Below are 20,884 nucleotides of genomic sequence, written 5' to 3'. Positions count from 1 at the left end.
TGAGTTATTTGATTTATAAGACATTAAGTTAAATGGCCCCAAGGCCCATGAAAAAGAGTCAAGCCCAAGTCAATGGATCATTGCCTCGCGGCCTAAGAAGACCAAAACGCAGTCGTACCGAGTAAAACGCAACCCAGCTTGGAGAAGGATCGAGAAGTCTTCGTCTAAATAGCTTCAAGATGAAGCTGCTGAGTTGAGCGACAAGATAGTCCAGTCAGCAGTTGACCTGAACAAACTTAGAGACAAAGTATTTCTACTTTGGGTAAAGCTCAGAGGACGCAGAAAGCTGTCTGGAAGACTTTACTATAAATGTGGAAAAATTCTGGTTTGTTTGACGAAAAGCTGCTGAGCACTGCCGAAGACAGAAGATACAAGAATATTATTGGCCGAGGACGCTGAGCACGTACTGAGTGAAAGCGACAGGAAGCCGTTTCCCTCCAACGGTTATTTCGAAATTCGAAATCACCGGTGCTTCAAGTGTCACTATAAATAGGCCTCTCAAATGCTTCGTTCGATGCAGATCTTCAATTAAGTCGAAACGCTGACCAAATTGTTACTTAAAGTTCTGTGAGAAAAGCAAAGCAAATCTTACACCAATTCCAATTCTGTGTAAAAGTCTAGAGTGATCTAAATCATCTAAAGTGTCTTAGCAATTGTTGTTTAGGACAAAAACACTTATCATTTCTAGAAGAATAGAAAGGAGAAGCTGAGTACTCAGTTATAGTACTCAGCGGTAGAAATAGAAGTGAGTAGAGGTATAGAGGAAGGTACTCTTGTATACTCAGCTTTCTATTGTAAAAGGTTTGTGCTCTACCTTTAAAGAGCTCAGTAGAGGATTCAAAAAGCTTGGAAGGATTTCCGGGGACTGGATGTAGGCGAAGAGGCCGAAGCAGGATACGTTTGCTGAGTAATATCCTTCTAACCTTTATCTCCCTTAATTATTGCTTGCTATAACACTGCCTAGTTAAACGCTAAAACGAACACAAGCTGAGTTGAGTGAACTGAGAAGCTGAGTTCAGGAATAGACTCAAAGTGCTATCTCCTGACTCAAGGATAGATTAAGTCTTAGTTACCTGTTGACTAAGTCTGTATCTAAAACTTACTCAGTCTCACAGTGCAAAAAGACTTCGAGAAAGTCTAAGTTTGAAATTAACAGTCAGCCATACGAGAAATTTTTTAAATAGTTCGTAACCCCCCCTTGGACCTATTATTGTCACGTTATACGGGACCAACAAAGGAGTCCTTGGGCACAGCAAAGTTTAGCGGAGCTGCATCCAAGGGTTTTACTCCAGAGGCCTTCTTCCTCTTTAGGGGTTGCTCAGTTTCCTCAGGTTCATCCTCAATCTCTTTGACAGGAGCAGGTCTTTTCTGTTCAGCCTTAGCAGGTTCAGCTTTCTTCTTAGCTGACTCAGCAGGAGAAGGTTTGTTCAGCACCACTTTGATTCTCTTGGCAGTCTGAACAACCGGTTTAGCTTTCTATTCAGCGAACGAGTCAGCTTTCCTCTTTTTCCCTTTACTGGGTCGCTCAGCTTGTTCGTCTTCTTCTTCTACCATAGTTTCCTTTCCTTTCTTAGTTTTGGCTTTGAAAAGGAGGCTATGTGCTAAGCCGACAAGGATGGCAGAGGTGATTTCAGTTCCTACTTCGCTATCTTCCCCCTTGAAGCTGATCTTGTGATCTTTTAGGATTTTGGTAATGAGGGAGCCCGTTCGAAGAACCCCAGTGCTTCATTGAAATGCCCCAATTAGGAAAACGGGCATGTTCAGGGGCTTGTAATTCAGCATGTGCCAGATGAAGCACTGCTCGAAGTTGGATGCTGAGGAGGTGGAGTTGACCTTTGGAAAGAGGTAGTTGGTCAGTATGTAATGAGCTTGTCTTTGGGGCTGACTAAGATAGGTGGTTGAGACTTCTCCCACATGATCTTTTGGTTTGCAGAACTCAGCTACATACTTGACTTGCTTATAGTCATTTGTTCTTCTCAGTTCGGTGCCTTCCTCTTTTAGGTCCAATAATATGGCTAGATATGAGGGGTTGATGACTATCTTGGTTTTGTTGATGTGCATTACCATATAGTCAGCATTGTCATTAGCGACAACTAAGTTCATGTAGAACTCAGTTACCAGCCTCGGATATGTCAGTCCATTAAGCGAGAAGAGGGTAGTCCATCCATTCTTGGATATCCAATCGCAGTAAGGTTTCTCAGCTTCCACAAAGCTTTTGGAGAACCAACGTGAGGGAATGACGTCAAGTTTTTCAACATCGGAAAAGACCGCGGTGAACTTCCTTTCCTTAGGCGCTCTGTCCTTCTTCTTCTTCTTCTTCTTCTTCTTTGAAGGAGTTGAGTGTTCAGTGTTAGGGTCCACACCAAGGATGCTGATTTCATCCATGGGTTGGTCATGCTGACCATGAGCATTTTGGGTCTCTTCTTCAGAAGTTTTGTGGTACTCCTGCTCAGGTGGAGAAGCAGGGTTGATATTTGATCGGTTGTCCTCGTAATGGTCATCAGAAAGGTTTTGAGAATCACCAGACATGATGTTCTTGAGAGTTCTTGTAGAAATGCAGAGAGATTTGGGATTTGAGAGAGAGAGTTCGAGTGCGAAAATCAAGCGTAGAAAGTGAATAGTGAGAAATGTTTCACTATTTATAGCCGGTAAGTGTTGATTTGATAGGTCAGGGTAACGGTGGGAATTTGAACCATCGATAATCAGTTATTACTGACATTAATTGCGAGAAACATCGCATGGTTTTACTAATGATGACGCTTACGTCATCCTAGAGTCTACATAAATACGCGTGCAAACCCTAATTGTGCAAGTTGCCTTACTCAGCAACGAAGTTACTCAGCAGTTCAAGTGCTGAGTATTTAGAACAGGTTTATACATTTGCATAGTAAGATCACTCAACATTTATAGCAACTCAGCATATAATAATCACTAAGCATGTATTATACTTATAATTTTATTGAAGAGGATTAAACATACCAATAGCTTCCCTTAGTATGCTGAACTGCTCACGAGCTAGTGGCTTTGTGAAGATATCGGCAAGCTGCTCATCTGTTGGGACGTAGGTCAACTTGATCTCACCCTTGATTACATGATCTCTGATGAAGTGATGCCTTATGCTGGCATGCTTCATCCTGCTGTGCTGGATTGGGTTCTTTGGTAGGTCAATGGCACTCTTGTTGTCACATTTGACTTTAATCATTTTAGTCTAAACACCATAGTCATCTAGCTGTTGCTTGATCCATAGGACTTGGGAAACACAGATTCCAGCAGCAATGTACTCAGCTTTAGTGGTAGACAAGGCTACTGACGACTACTTCTTACTGAACCAAGACACAAGACAGCTTCTAAGGAAATGACATCCTCCTGAAGTGCTTTTGCGCTCAAGCTTGTCTCGTCCATATTCAGCGTCAGTGTATCCGAGAAGTGTGAAATCATGAGTGTTGGGATACCATAAACCTGCATTCACTGAGCCTTGCAAATATCTAACGATTCTTTTTACAACTATGTAATGAGACTCCTTAGGGTTAGATTGATATCTTGCACAATAGCATACAGAGAACTGAATGTCTGGCCTACTTGCCGTTAGATAGAGTAGAGAGCCAATCATACCTCGGTACAATTTGCTGTCTACTGACTTACCATTCTCGTCAGCACAGAGGACAGTGTCAGTGCCCATTGGGGTAGATATTGACTTACAGTTTTCCATTTCGTATTTCTTCAATATCTCATTGGCATACTTAGTTTGACTGATGAAGATGCCATTCTTGCCTTGTTTAATTTGAAGTCCAAGGAAGAAGTTGAGTTCTCCCATCATTGACATTTCAAACTCAGTCTGCATCTGCTTACTAAACTCCTTGCACATAGACTCATTAGTAGCACCAAAAATAATGTCATCAACATATATTTGAGCCATCAAGGTATCCTTGCCCTTTCTCTTACTGAATAAGGTTGTATCAACTTTACCTCTGACGTAATTTCTGGTCAGCAAAAAACTGGTCATCCTTTCATACCAAGCACGAGGTGCTTGCTTTAGACCATACAAAGCCTTTTTGAGTTTATAAACATGGTTTGGGAACTTTGGATCCTCAAACCCTAGAGGCTAATTAACATAGACCTCCTTATTTATAACTCCATTAAGAAATGCACTCTTAACATCCATTTGAAACAGTTTAAAGTTCATAAAGCTAGCATATGCACATAGTATTCTAATAGCTTCTAGCCTTGCCACTGCGGCGAAGGTCTCACCGTAGTCAATACCTTCCTGCTGACTGTAGCCCTGAGCTACAAGTCTTGCTTTGTTTCTGACTACGTTCCCTTGTTCATCCAGCTTGTTGCGGAAGACCCATCTTGTTCCTATGGTCTTCTGGCTTCTTGGATTTGGCACTAAGTCCCATACCTCATTCCTTTTGAACTGGTCAAACTCTTCTTGCATTGCACCCATCCAGAACTCATCGCACTCAGCTTCTGAAAAATTCTTTGGTTCCAGAACTGAGACGAAGGCTACATTGCTGAGGTATCTCCTGAGTTGATTTCTTGTCATCACGGTATTCTCAGCAGCATCAAGAATAGCTCTTTCAGAGTGTCCTCTTGGGATTCTGATTTCTTTTGGTAGTGTAGTGTCTTGAGCTGGTTGTGTTTCAACAATCTCTGCAGGTATAGATTGGTCAGTGAAAACAATTTGAGTTTCGTTTTTACCCTTAGTCAGCCTTTGAGGTAGTGACTCAGCGGCTGTACTTTGGTCAGCAGGTGCTGAGCTCGGATCATCCTCAGTTAGTTGATTGGTATTCCCTGCAGGGTTAGTTTCATCGAACTCAATGTGTACAGATTCTTCTAAGACCTGAGTTCGTTTATTGAAGACTCTATATGCTTTGCTGTTTGTTGAGTAGCCTAAAAAGATAGCTTCATCAGCTTTTGAATCAAACTTAGCAAGGTTGTCTTTAGTATTTAGAATAAAACATTTGCAACCGAAGGCACGAAAATATCCTATGTTAGGTTTTCGTCCTTTCCAAAGTTCATAGGGGGTTTTCTTCAATATAGGTCTAACTAGAGCCCTATTGAGTATGTAGCAAGCTGTGTTGACAGCTTCTCCCCAAAAATACTTTGGAAGCCTATTCTCACTCAGCATTGTCTTGGCTATTTCAACCAAGGTTCTGTTCTTCCTCTCAACTACCCCATTCTATTGAGGAGTTCTAGGAGCAGAGAAATTATGGTCAATGCCGCTGGCTTCATAAAATTCAACAAACTGTTGGTTTTTGAATTCTCCACCTGGATCCTTGCTACTCAATAAGATGATCCAAGTGTACCGAGAAAAGTCATCTACAATGACCAAGGAAAATCTCCTACCACCCAAGCTCAGCGGCTGGACTGGTCCAAAAAGATCCAGGTGTAGCAACTCTAATGGACGCTTAGTTGAGACAACGTTTTTACTTTGAAAAGATTTCTTAGTTTGCTTTCCATACTGACAAGCATTGCATAATTGATCATTTTCGAACTTAAGTTCGGGCAATCCCTCAACTAATTGCTTTCTTGCTAATTTGGCCAGGAGGTCTATGCTTATATGACCAAGTCTCCTGTGCCATAGCCAGGAATTTTCTTCCTTTGACACTAAGCATATATTTTTTGAAAATTTCTTTTCCAAATTCAGCACAAAGACATTGTCAACACGAGGGGCAGTTAAAATCAATTCATTCGTTTTACCCTCGAGTATTTTACATCCAGTGGCATCGAATATAACCTTCCTACCATTGTCACATAGCTGAGCCACGCTCAGTAGGTTATATTCAAGTCCTCTAACTAGGGAGACTGACTCAATAGTAGGATTACCACTAACGGTTCCTGACCCTACTATCTTACCCTTTTTGTTGTCTCCAAAACTTACGCTTCCTCCTCGTTCATGCTCAAGTGTGATGAACTGAGTTTCATCACCAGTCATATACCTCGAGCATGCGCTGTCAATGTACCACAACTTTGACTTCTCAGCACACCTCAGGCCTACCTGCAATATAACTAGTTATCTTTAGGTACCCAAGTCTTTTTGGGTCCTCGTTTGTTAGGCTCAGCAGGTGATACATCATATTTAATCTTATGTCAGCATACTTTGGTAGTGTGACCAGTCTTCCCACAGAAGTCACAATGGACCTTCCTTTGGGGATGCATTATTGGCGGGTCAGCACCATTGTGCTGAGCATGCCAACACACCTTTGTGGTGTGTCCTTTCTTCCCATAAAAGTCACATTGGACGTTTCGCTGGGGAGTCCATTTCCGCTGACTAGTACCTGAGTACTTAGTGTACTAATGGAAATTTTTCTTATTCGGAACCTTGAGCTAGTTCTGAATAGATGTGATGTCCTTCCTCAGTTTCTTAGAATCTGATTGGACCTCAGTGACATACCTATGTATGATTTTTAGATTCTCATCTTGCCTGGTATTGTCATGGAGGAGATGACGAAGGTCACTAAGTTTGACCTCCTCAATCTCATCACATCGCCTGCTGAGTGCTCGTACTTTCTTGTTACACTTTTTGACAAGTGTGTAGAGATCACTCAGGGCATTAATCATTTCGTTTCTGAGCAGGGGTAGAGTCATTACCTCAGTTGATTGTTCCTCATTGTCAGATGCACATGAAGGGTCAGCTTGCTTAGAAGGGCAGGGGTCAGCAAACTCATCAGCCATGAAGCAGATGTTTGCTGACTCGGTGGCTTCAGCTCCTGATGAAGATGATTCATCGCTATCGCTCCAGGTGGCCACCATTGCCTTTCTACTGCTCTTCTTGTCCTTCTTCAGGGTAGGACAACTTGACTTGATATGGCCAGTTTGATGACATTCAAAGCATGTGATGGGGCTTTGAGCTTTCCTTCTTGCATTTGCTGTCGCTTGACTCAACTTTGTATTTGTCATTTCTCTTGAATGGCTTCCTGCTGTACTTGTCATTCTTGCGAAACAGCTTCTTCATCTTTCTAGTGAACATGGCCATTTCTTCATCGTCTGATGAGTCACCATCAGTTGAGTCAGCTTTCATGACAAGAGACTTTTGCTTCTTGTCCTCAGCCTTTTCCTTCACCTCAAAGTTCTTCATTGAGATCTCATAGGTCAGCAGAGATCCAATAAGCTCATCGTACTTGTAGGTGGTCAAGTCTTGGGCTTCCTCAACGGCTGTCTTCTTTGCTTGCCAACTTTGGGGAAGACTCCTCAGTATTTTCTTCACTTGCTCTTCCTTAGTGAAGTTCTTGCCGAGATTCTTGAGTTCGTTGATAATGTTGGTGAACCTTGAGTTCATGTCAGAAATTCCTTCACCATCATTCATCTCGAACAGCTCATATAGCCTCATGTGCTGGTTCACCTTGGATTCCTTGACCTTGCTGGTTCCTTCATAGGTGACTTCCAGCTTCTTCCAAATCTCCTATGCTGACTCGCAACCTAAGATTTTATTGTACTCTGCAGCATCTAACGCACAGTGAAGCATGTTTATAGCAGCAACATGATTTTGTAGTTTCTTGAGGTCATCCTCTGACCACTTAGCCTCAGCTTTGACAGACGTTTGTCCGTCAACAGTTTCAACAGGAACAAATGGGCCTTGGACTATAGAAAGCCATGCAGTCATATTTGTTGCCTGAATGAAGTTTTTCATTCTGTTCTTCCAAAAGGTGTAGTTAGACCCGAAGAACAAAGGAGGCCTAGTAATGGATAGTCCCTCAGGAAGAATATGAGTTGTCTGATTTCCTGGGAGGAAACGAGTGCTGTTCTCAGCCATTGTGGGGATCAGCTCAAGATAGTTATATCTTGTTCAATGAGCTGTTATGCTCTGATACCACTTGTTGGTCCCGTGTAACGTGACAATGTTAGTTCCAAGGGGGGGGGGGGGGGGGGGGTTAGGAACTATTTAAAATTTTGCATGTTAGGCTAACTGTTAATTTGAAATTAGACTTTTTCAAAGTCTTTTAGCATAGTGATACTGAGTAAGTTTTAGATACAAGCTTAGTCAATAGGTGACTAAGTCTGAATTTGTCCTTGAGTCAGGAGATAGCACTTGAGTCTATTCCTGAACTAAGCTTCACAGTTCACTCAACTCAGCTTATGTTCTTTTTAGTATTTTAACTAGGCAGTATTATAGCAAGCAATATGTTAAGGAGATAAGGGTTAGAAAGATATTACTCAGCAGACGTATCCTGGTTCGGCCTCTCCGCCTACGTCCAGTCCCCGGAATTCCTTCCGAGCTTTTTAGAATCCTCTACTGAGCTCTTTAAAGGTAGAGCATAAACCTTTTACAATAGCAACTGAGTATACAAGAGTACCTTCCTCTATTCCTCTACTCAATCCTATTTCTACCGCTGAGTACTATGACCGAGTACTTAGCTTCTCCTTTCTATACTTCTAGAAATGATAAGTATTTTGTTCTAAACAACAATTGCTAAGAACACCTTAGATGAAATAAAATCACTCTAGACTTTTACATAAGATTAGAATTGGTGTAAGATTTGCTTTGCTTTTGTTAACAGAACTTCGAATATCAATTTGGTCAGCGTTTCGACTTAATTGAAGATCTGCATCGAATGAAGCGTTTGAGTGACCTATTTATAGTGACACTTGATGCACTGGTAATTTCAAATTTCGAAATAATCGTTGGAGGGAAACGGCTTCCTGTCGCTTTCACTCAGTACGTGCTCAGCGTCCTCGGCCAATCAAATTCTTGTATCTTCTGTCTTCTGCAGTGCTCAACAGCTTTTCTTCATGCTGGACAGAATGTTTCCACATTTCTGGCAAAGTCTTCCAGACAACTTTTGTTGGGGTTTAGTGTCCTATAGACAATTGTTCTAGGATACAAACTTAATGTAAATGAAGTGTTCTTTATATCATTTATTTTAATGAGATATATGTTTTATAACTATATAAAGGCAATCCCTTTTAAGAACTAAATAAAGTCTAATAAAAGGAAATCCGTAAGTTTGTTTAAAGTGATTATAAAGTGTTCATACAAGCATGAAGTGAGACGAAACTTTATAATAAACTAATAAACTTAAAACCACCCCAAGTCAAGTAATATGTTCAGGATTGACATATCACTGTTGAGACTTGCATGTAACAATGTCTTCTGTCCCGACAGAAAGCTGATCTCACAAGCTTCATATATACAGATATCTGGACAGTTACATGGATCCGATGAAAAGAAGTTCATTAGGATTGGGGACCCGACTTGAGATAATAGGATGGGTAGATTCATCCTTGTCATCTGTTCATCTCATTGGTATTAATAGGTATAAGTAATCCTCATACTCAACGGAATGTTAATTAGTAATTCTGGATTACGGAATGTGACCCTTTGATCCTGTTGTAACACGATCCTTAACAGAGATGACTCTAGGGTGTGAACAGCAAACGTTGGGTATCACAGGAAGTAATTGCGGGATAGTTATACATTGGATTGAGCATTTATCACTCTTGATAAATGGGAGATATGTCCATGGATCGCTTGTGGATGACTCTAAATCCTTGCAAGGTGATAGCTTAAGATTGAAATGCAGATTTCTCTTAACCCATCTAATTGGAGTTGACTCGGCCTGTACAAGTAAAACGAACGTCTTGCTATATGTGACTTGACATTATCCATAGTCATAAGATTCAGTTCAAGGACGTAGTTGATAAAGGATCGAATTATATCGTAACTAATACGGAAAGGTCAACGACAGAATCAACCTCTCTTCTTATAGCTCTGGGGGAATGATTACGGACTTGCTAATCACATTCTTCGTACATCATTCCGTTATGCAAAGATTAAATATAATTCTTTGAAAATTAATTTAATAGTTGCATACGGCTAGAAGCAATAAGAACCTAATGGGTCACACATAAGACTTGGAACCCAAAAGAGAAACAGATGCTAATTAATTGATGGAAGCCCGACTAAGCCCAATAGGGCCCAGTAACTGTAGGGGGTGATTTTATGTATAGTGGATACATAAATAATTAATTTGATTTTATCAATTCTAATTAGATTAGGATTATGAATTAAATTAATTAAAGGATAAATAAATTAGGAGTTTTAATTAGATTATATTACTCCTATTATTATCCAATGAAGTTATTATTATTATCTTTATATTTAGATATATTAATAGATAATAATTAAGAATTCTATTCCGAATTAAATTCTTATTCAATAACCTAATTCTATCTAACTAGGGATTAGATACAAGAGATTATAAATACCCCCTACATAGTGATTTTCGAAATCCCCCAGCAATCCAAGAGAGAGAATTTCGACCCCCTTGTTCGAGGACGAGATTATCTACCGCTTCCTTCCGTTCAATTGATTTTCATCTCTTTCTCTTTATCCTTGATCTTGTGTTGATTAATTAGAGACAATCTACTTTGGTTGTTATAAACGGTTGATTCTAACTTGATCTTCCATTGTTTTTGTTTTGTGCTCGGGAACTCGAAGTAAGAGTTGTGGGCACTTCGTTTGCAACGGTAGATAGAACTTCTGAAAGGTATTTCTTTTATCCCTCTTTATATGAAATAACGATTAACGGATCTTGGGTTAATGGAAATAGGTTAAAATTTTTATATTTCCGCTGCTATACGTTTGCCTATTTTCCTTCAGTGGTATCAGAGCCTGCGTTAAATCCGTTATTTCATATATGAAAATTTAGAAGTTTTTTCAATCAGGTTGAATAAATATTTATAGTTAGGTTAATTAACAAAACGGTTTTGATTAATTAGTTCTAAAGATAAATAAGTTTTAATTAATTGTTAATTAAAATAGTTTATGCATATGTTCCTAATTATTTCGATTGATAATCATTATAACAAAATCTATCAGTTTTATAGTTAGATTGATAAAAGTTAATTTTATTGATTCTAAAGATAAAACGGAAAATCTATAATAGGTTTTCTTATTTTCTGAAAATCGTTTTGAAACCGTTTTTAAAACTGATATATATATATATAATTTTAAATAATAATAAAAAAGGAGGACAGCAGCTCGGGCGCGACCCGGCTGCTGTCGCACGCTTGCTGCCCCTTGGCGGCTGGCCGACGCTGCCGCAAGGCAGCGGCAGACCAGTCGCATTAGGGCTGCTGCCAAACGGCAGCAGCCGCGTCCTCGGGCCCGGCCCGAGACCCACTTATTTTTAAATCGTTTTAAAATCAGTTTTAAAATATTTGTATATATATATATATATATATTTTAGAAATTAATAGTTTTCTGTTTTGATTATCGAATGAAAATTTATTTAAAAGTTTGTTTTACCTATTTGTAAATCAAAAGTATTAAATGAATTGAAATCAAAATAATTGGGACATGCATAAATTAAAGTTTTGTATAGTTATATTAATCTAAAAGGTTAATATAGAAGATACGAAACTATTAGAAGTAAAATTGGATGAAAGTTAATTTGATGTGTTAATGTGATTAACCTAAATATTACATAAAGCATTTATGTAATCAACTAATTAAATTTATTTAATTGAGTCTATGCATGTTTGGAGTTATGGACATATTTGGACCCTCTTTTAGTCTTTTGGTATTTTTGAAATAGGGCCTGCGAGTCCTGCCTTTCTACTATCTATTGTAATTTCTCCTCTCATCTAATTCCCTTCAATTTAATTGAAGTTTTCTTTAGTAGAATAGAAATTAATATGTAATTTCAAGGCGCCATGGAGAAGACGGATGACCTAAAGAAAAATATGTAATAGTTAGTATTTCCATAGGTTTGGCCTTTTATTCCGTCTCTGGCTCGACGGAATAATTTAAATAATATGTCCATAACACCAATGTATGTGTCTGATGTATGCTAAAGCAAATAAAGACTAAGTTAGATTATGAGACTTAAAATAAAATCCCTCATTAAAAGTTAAGTAAATAAGCAAGTTATTAAAATCGGTTGCCCCTCCCTAATATTATAATTCAGCCGGCAGTACTGAGGGTCTTTGGGTTGTTGAGTAAACTCAAGCTCGGGGTCTTATGGTAACACCTGAATTATCGAAAATCATTTTTCATGAATATGGGGTAATACTTAAATTAGATCATGATAATTGGATGAGTAAACTCATGTTTTCATAAACTAATGGGCAACATGGTTGGGATTAATATGAATAGCATATTAGTTACTAATGTGGTTAGTAACCCAATAACCTAGGAATCACATTAAAGATGTGATTGATTACATGAATCTACCTAACGAATGAGACTAGCTTGTTGAGTAAACTCAAGCCGAAATCTCAGGAGTTAGGATCCTAGCTCACTAAAGGATTTGTGAAATTCTTTGAATTAATATGGAGGGCTATTAATTTGGCAAAATAGTGGGAGCGATCTAAAATAAACTAAAAGGCCTATAATTTTAGATTGATATACTTTAAAGCAAATGAATAACATACGTTTACTCTTTCTCACTCTCAGGTTTAATTAATCACTCTTAAAATCATGACTAACACCAATCTGCAAAACATTCTTACCGATAACAAATTGAACGGTTCAAACTTCACCGACTGGTTTCGTAACCTCAAAATCGTTTTGAAGTTCGATAAGATAGGGTATGTACTTGATACAACGATACCCCCTATCCCAGCTGATGATGCTCCCATCGAATAAATTGATGCTTACCAGAAGCACAAAGCTGATGACGATCATGCGGGATGCATCATACTTGCATCGATGACACCGGAATTACAAAGGCAACATGAGGAAATGGATGCCTATTCCATCATCATGCACCTTAAGGAGCTGTTTGGGAAACAGACTAGGTGCGAACGCTACGAGATATCCAAGTTGCTATATCGTTGCAGGATGCAAGAGGGCACATCTGTGATGACACATTGTGTCAAGATGATTGGCTATATTACCAAACTTTCTAGTATTGGATTCACGATGGATAACGAACTAAGCATAGACTTAATTCTTCAATCCCTCCTAGAGAGTTATTCACAGTTCATCATGAGCTACCAGATGAATGACTTGCAAACCTCTCTTGAAGAGCTTGCAAATATGCTCAAGTTAGTTGAGCCCAATATGAAGAAAGACAAGGCAATACCGGCTCTTGTCATAGAGGGATCAAAGAAGAGGAAGGGGAATTTTCCCAATCCAAAATATCCCAAGAAAGGCAAGGGAGCCATGCCCACTAGAGCTAAGGGAAAGGAAGTGAAGAAGACCAAAGGAGAGTGCCACTTCTGTGGTAAAGACGGGCATTGGAGAAGGAACTGCAAGGAGTACCTAGCCTCCCTCAAGAAGGGAAAAGGCGGTGCTTCAACATCTGGTATGTTTTATATTGAAATAAATACAATTTCACAGTCTGAATCTTGGGTACTTGATACCGGATGTGGATCTCATATTTGTACAAATATGCAGGAACTAAATCATACTAAGGAATTGAAGAAAGGAAGCATAAATTTGCGAGTAGGAAATGGAGCAAGAGTTTCCGCCCTCGCCATTGGAGATTATGCTTTGAATTTGCCCTCTGGGCTTGTAATAGAATTAAGGAACTGTTTGTATGTTCCACAAATGTCTCGTAACATTATTTCTATTAGCCGTCTTGTTGACGGCGATTTTCATATTTCAATAAAAGACAAACATTACGATTTTTATAGAGATTCGATTTTCTATTTTTCAGGAATATCACAAAATGGGATTTATGTGCTAGATGACAAAATTTCTGTTTTCGCAATTGATACCAAAAGACATAAGCTAGATAATTCAACTTACTTGTGGCATTGTCGTTTAGGCCATATAAACAAAAGACGCATGCTAAAGCTACATCAAGATGGGCTTATAGATCCAATTGATCCTGAATCATTGGAAACATGCGAAGCATGTTTAAAAGGTAAAATGACAAAGACACCCTTTAGCAATAAAGGTAAGCGTGTATCAGACACTCTAGGACTTATTCATTCAGATGTATGCGGTCCTATGTCAGTCCAAGCAAGAGGAGGATTCAGATACTTCATAAGCTTCATAGACGACCATACCCAATATGGTTATATCTATTTGATGAAGCACAAGTCAGAAGCTTTTGAGAAATTCAAATGCTTCAAGAATAAAGTAGAAAATCAATTAGGAAAGAAAATAAAGATACTTCGATCCGATCGAGGTGGCGAATATCTTTCAGATGATTTTTTGAATTATCTAACTAAATGTGGGATTTGCTCACAATGGACACCTCCCTATACACCACAACACAATGGTGTATCCAAGAGGAGGAACCGTACCTTACTAGATATGGTACGATCCATGATGAGCATAGCATTACTTCCAAAGACATTCTGGGGCTATGCCTTAGAAACCGCCCTCTTCACCCTAAATCGAGTACCAACTAAATCCGCTAGTTCCACACCATATGAATTGTTCGTTGGTAGGAAACCCGTGTTCTCATTCATGAGAGTATGGGGTTGTTCAACATTTGTCAAACGCATTGCGTCCGACAAACTAGATTCTAAATCTGATAAATGTTTCTTCATTGGATACCCTAAGGAAACTATGTGATATTACTTCTATCATCCAGATGATCAGAAAGTAATAGTATCCAAGCATGCAACCTTCTTAGAGAAAGAGTTTCTCGAAGACACAGAAAAGGGAAGCATGATTGAACTTGATGAAGTTCAAGAACAAGAAACACCGACTGAAACAACAGAAGCGGTTGAGGAACCCGATGCAGTCCCATTAGATGAGACACAAGTGCCACCCCTTCGTAGATCACAAAGAGTTCGTGAACTCCCAATTAGATATGGTTTTCTAGTGGGAGATGATGATGAGGTTCCCGTGTTAGACGACGAACCCGAAAACTACGAAGAGGCTCTTAACAGTCCAGATTCTAAAGCATGGCTTGAAGCCATGGATTCTAAGATGGATTCCATGTACACCAACTAAATGTGGACTTTGGTTGATCCACCCGAAGGGATAAAACCCATTGGGTGCAAGTGGATCTTCAAAAAGAAGACTGACATGGATGGAAAGGTTAGCACCTACAAAGCTAGGTTAGTAGCGAAAGGATATCGTCAGAAGCAAGGAATTGATTATGACGAAACTTTCTCTCCTGTGGCTATGTCCAAATCAATCAGAATAATGCTTGCTATTGCCGCTCACTACGATTACGAGATTTGGCAAACAGATGTGAAAACAGCTTTCCTAAACGGAAACCTGCTTGAGGATGTATATATGATGCAACCTGAAGGTTTCATATCAAAGGATGCAAACAAGGTTTGCAAACTTCAGAGATCCATTTATGGACTCAAGCAAGCATCAAGAAGCTGGAACAAGCGTTTTGACGAAACCATAAAAAAATTGGTTTCAAACAAAATTGCGAAGAAGCTTGCATTTACAAGAAAGCAAGTGGGAGCTCTGTAGCATTTCTGATATTATATGTGGACGATATATTATTAATGGGAAATGACATAGCTCTGCTACAGTCGGTAAAAGTATGGTTATCTGGTAACTTCTCAATGAAAGACCTTGGTGAAGCAGCTTATATACTTGGTATAAAGATCTACAGAGATAGATCAAGAAGACTACTTGGTCTTTCACAGGCTACATACATCGAAAAGGTGCTAAAGCGGTTTAGCATGCTTGAATCGAAACGAGGTAACTTACCCATGATACATGGAGTAAAGTTAAACAATCATCAATGTCCTAAAACCGATGATGATAAGAAGTGCATGGCTGTAGTCCCGTACGCCAGCGCAATCTGTTCGATTATGTATGCTATGCTATGCACTAGACCTGATATAGCGTTCACATTAAGTATAACGAGTCGTTACCAAGGAAATCCGGGAGACGAGCACTGGATTGCCGTCAAAAAACATTCTTAAGTACTTAAGAAGAACTAAAGATATGTTCCTAGTGTACGGAGAAGGGGATCTGAAAATAGAAGGATTTTCAGATGCAAGTCATCTCATAGATGAGAACGATTTTAAATCCCAATCAGGATACCTGTTTATCTTGAATGGGGGCGCGGTCAGCTGGAAGAGTTCCAAGCAAGGAAGCGTAGCTTTCTCTACGACCGAGTCAGAGTATATCACTGCTGCGGAAGCAGCAAAGGAAGCGGTTTGGATTAGGAAGTTCATTACTGAAATTGGTGTGGTGCCTGACATTGTAAATCCCATTACACTGTACTGTGATAACAATGGAGCCATTGCGCAAGCAAAGGAACCACGGTCTCATAATGCATTCAAGCATTACCTAAAGCGATACCACATTGTAAGAGAAATTGTGGCAAGAGGAGATGTGAGAATAGAAAGAGTACCTACAGAGGACAACGTTGCAGATCCGTTGACAACCCAGAAAGTACATGATCGTCATCTAACTTCTACTGGGATAAGTTTTAGAAACAATTGGCTTTAGTCCAAGTGGGAGTATGTTGGGGTTTAGTGTCCTATAGACAATTGTTCTAGGATACAAACTTAATGTAAATGAAGTGTTCTTTATATCATTTGTTTTAATGAGATATATGTTTTATAACTATATAAAGGCAATCCCTTTTAAGAACTAAATAAAGTCTAATAAAAAGAAATCTGTAAGTTTGTTTAAGGTGATTATAAAGTGTTCATACAAGCATGAAGTGAGACGAAACTTTATAATAAACTAATAAACTTAAAACCACCCCAAGTCAAGTAATATGTTCAGGATTGACATATCACTGTTGAGACTTGCATGTAACAATGTCTTCTGTCCCGACAGAAAGCTGATCTCACAAGCTTCATATATACAGATATCTAGATAGTTACATAGATCCGATGAAAAGAAGTTCATTAGGATTGGGGACCCGACTTGAGATAACAGGATGGGTAGATTCATCATTGTCACCTGTTCATCTCATTGGTATTAATAGGTATAAGTAATCCTCAGACTCAAAGGAATGTTAATTAGTAATTCTGGATTACGGAATGTGACGCTTTGATCCTGTTGTAACACGATCCTTAACAGAGATGACTCTAGGGTGTGAACAGCAGACGTTGGGTATCACAGGAAGTAATTGCGGGATAGTTATACATTGGATTGAGCATTTATCACTCCCGATAAATGGGAGATATGTCCATGGATCGCTTGTGGAAGACTTGACTCTAAATCCTTGCAAGGTGATAGCTTAAGATTGAAATGCAGATTTCTCTTAACCCATCTAATTGGAGTTGACTCGGCCTGTACAAGTAAAACGAACGTCTTGCTATATGTGACTTGACATTATCCATAGTCATAAGATTCAGTTCAAGGACGTAGTTGATAAAGGATCGAATTATATCGTAACTAATACGGAAAGGTCAACGACAGAATCAACCTATCTTCTTATAGCTCTGGGGGAATGATTACGGACTTGCTAATCACATTCTTCGTACATCATTCCGTTATGCAAAGATTAAATATAATTCTTTGAAAATTAATTTAATAGTTGCATACGGCTAGAAGCAATAAGAACCTAATGGGTCACACATAAGACTTGGAACCCAAAAGAGAAACAGATGCTAATTAATTGATGGAAGCCCGACTAAGCCCAATAGGGCCCAGTAACTGTAGGGGGCGATTTTATGTATAGTGGATACATAAATAATTAATTTAATTTTATCAATTCTAATTAGATTAAGATTATGAATTAAATTAATTAAAGGATAAATAAATTAGGAGTTTTAATTAGATTATATTACTCATATTATTATCCAATGAGGTTATTATTATTATCTTTATATTTAGATATATTAATAGATAATAATTAAGAATTCTATTCCGAATTAAATTCTTATTCAATAACCTAATTCTATCTAACTAGGGATTAGATACAAGAGATTATAAATACCCCTGTTAAGCCCAAAATATACCTAAAATATCATCAATAATTACATCAATATTGCTACGAATTTATGCTGTTTATAACTATTTAGAATACTTTTACTCTCGAATATGTTTCTTTCGTGCAAGGTACATAAATATTTGGTAAAATCTAAATAGGAGTAAAAAGAGCTCAAAAATAGAAGAAAAGCCCTACAAAAGGAGTCAAAGACGACGAAAATTAATAACGCCAAGTCGAGGACATGAACGAGAGCGAAAAAGTGAAAAACGTTCCATGCCGCGACCGCGGCCCCCCTTTTCACGGTCGCGACACGCGTCCCTCAGCCTCTCCTTCCCTTCGTCCGAAGTACAATTGTTGCTCCCCCATTCTCGGTAGAGAATTTAATAATTCTCGGTACGAGCAGGAGATTTTGGAAGCCTAGTTACACACTTTCGTTTTCGACGAAACACGATCGTTCGGGTGGATAAAGACGTCCTTTCGCAGCGGACATGATCCTTCACAACGGACACGACGCTTCAATCAAGGCTCTTCAACATCTATAAATAAAGAGTTGATGGAGAGTTGAAGATATGTAGAAAAAAGAGATTAGTATAGAATTTATGCAGAAATTGCGAATCAAGTGATTCAGAAGTTAGATTTAGATTCTGTAAAAAGCAATATGATGTACACACATTGTTTACAAATTAATAACAAATTCAGTAGCGTTTAGACATTGTTCCAGTTTAGTTTTCATTTTGGTAGTAGACCGACCCAGTCTCTATTACGAAGATTCAACGAGAAGATTGAGTAGAGGATTCGCCCCTGAGTCTGACAAACTCTAACAAAACCCAAGGAAAGGATTGACAACCCGTTCACTTGCACGCCGTCGAAGAATTCAATGCTCCATGTTCTCTGTAAACTTGTATCAATTTATATTTCATCTAATAAAGTCCGTTCTATTCGATAGATTCTTATGCAGCACTTTGGTAAATGAGCCGAAGTGGATTGATGCTGGTGTTTTCATTAAAACGTATTTAATTCAAATCTTTACAAGGAAACTTTGTTGAACACTTAGGCAAATTATCATCTCGAAAGAGTTTTAATTTGATTAAGGGCAACTATCCCGGAAGGGTTTTGTCGCGTTCAAAGCCAATTAATTAGAGGTTCCGTCATTTATTTCATCTTTATAATTCATACAAAGTTTAAAGTTGTTTCTTTGCTTAATGCAAACAAATATACCTGTTTACTTTTCTAAAAGTACTAAAACGTTCCTGTTTTGCAAATTCAATCTTAAATCAGATATTTTCTAACATCTTCATATTCTAACCTAATTCTTATTCTAGCAATTTCAAAACCAAAACCGGTTAAACAATTTTTCCATATTATAAACCTTTAAAGTAAATTTAACCGATTATAAATAAGTTTTGTTCAAAAAACGTTCCCCGTGGGATCGATATCTTTTATTACTACAAGCGTATACCGTGCACTTACGGAAATCGCTCAACAAGTTTTTGGCGCCGTTGCCGGGGAATGCCAAAATTTTTGACAAAATTTTAAATTTTTCGTGTTTTATTACGAATCTAGGTTTATTCATACTTATTCAAACTTTTATATTTTTAATTATTTTCAATTACTAACATATTTATTTTTCAAATTCTGTTTTGTAGGTAGTTTCGGTTCGTGCGAAATTTCAAGTTCATGCGCAGTTCTCGAAGTTCGGACACGTCACCAGATCCTATTGACCCAGAAATTGAAAGAACTCTTAAAAAGAACAAGAAAGAAAAGAAAAAGAAAAACCAAACCCCGATAAAAACTAAAATTACCGAGCCAGAAGTTATGGCCACACTTATGGATTACGCTAGGCCAGGAGTGGCCGGTGTAACCAACAGTATAGTTAGACCCCAAATTAATGCACATCATTTTGAAACTAATCCTGCGTTGCTTAATATGTTGCAAAATAATGTAACATTTTACGGGTTACCTAACGAAAATCCTAATACCCATTTGACAAATTTCTTAGAAATTTGTGACACTTTTAAAATTACTGATGTAACTGCAGAAGCAATCAAACTTCACCTTTTTCCTTTTACCTTGAAGGATCGAGCCAAAGAATGGTTAACTTCTATGCCAGCCGCATCAATTGAGACTTGGGAACAATTAGCCCAAGCATTTTTATCTAAATTCTTCCCTTTAGCAAAAACCGCAAGAGCCATTAAAGAGTTAACATCTTTTTCTCAAAATGATAGTGAAACTCTTTATGAGGCTTGGGAACGTTTTAAAGAACTTCAACGTTTATGCCCACACCACCAATTGCCCCGCTGAACTCTTAATGCAAACATTTTATAATGGACTAAATCCTACAACAAGAGGTTCATTGGACGCTATGTCTAGAGAGTTATTCATGAAGAAAACATCTGCCCAAGCAAGAGAACTTTTAGAGGAAATGGCAATCAACAGCAGTATGTGGCCCGCGGAACGTGGACACGTACCATTAGCGAAACCATCATCCTCAACAACATCATCAGTTAAAGGTATAGTGAATCTTGATCCAGTAGCGATGTTGCAAGCCCAATTTTCTGCCTTGTCGCACAAAATTGATAGGTTTATGGCACCGTGTGATCCTAATGGTCAACCAATCCAAACACATGTGGATTACGAAGGTATGAGTGAGATTGAACAGGTAAATTTTGTCCAAGGGCAAAACCAAACTAATAATCCTTATTCCAATACATATAATCCTGGATGGAGAAATCATCCTAACTTTAACTGGAGAGACAATAATAATGCTAATGCTAATCAAAATCGTACTACTAATTATCAAAATCAATCAAGAGATTCGATTAGCACTTTATCTTCTAAAATCGACAAATTCATTGATGCGATGAGCGGAAAAATAAGTAATCACGACGATGGTTTTAAACGGATCGAGAATAAATTCGATCAGCTTATTAAAAACCAATCATCTAGCATCCATAATTTGGAGATTCAAATTGGACAACTCGCTAAATCAATTCCATCCCGCAAAGAGGGAAGTCTTTCAAGCCATACGGAAGAAAATCCGAAAGAGCATGTTAAGGCTATCACTCTTCGTTCAGGGAAAAATTACTTAGGCCCGGAAATGACCGGAAATTCGACTTTAC

At 38.5% G+C, this 20,884-nt stretch overlaps 1 non-coding gene across 1 annotated transcript; it reads right to left on the bottom strand.

Annotated features, from left to right (window-relative positions):
• Positions 1 to 19,951: 19,951 nt before the first annotated feature.
• Positions 19,952 to 20,056, bottom strand: LOC136225122 (small nucleolar RNA R71). The gene has a single exon (XR_010686856.1). It is a non-coding gene; the product is annotated as a small nucleolar RNA R71 (small nucleolar RNA).
• Positions 20,057 to 20,884: the final 828 nt, after the last annotated feature.

The sequence above is a fragment of the Euphorbia lathyris genome, chromosome 3, assembly GCF_963576675.1.
Source record: "Euphorbia lathyris chromosome 3, ddEupLath1.1, whole genome shotgun sequence".
NCBI lineage: Eukaryota > Viridiplantae > Streptophyta > Magnoliopsida > Malpighiales > Euphorbiaceae > Euphorbia > Euphorbia lathyris.
Note: the sequence above shows the minus strand (reverse complement) of the source record. Positions and strands in the feature narration are given on the sequence as shown.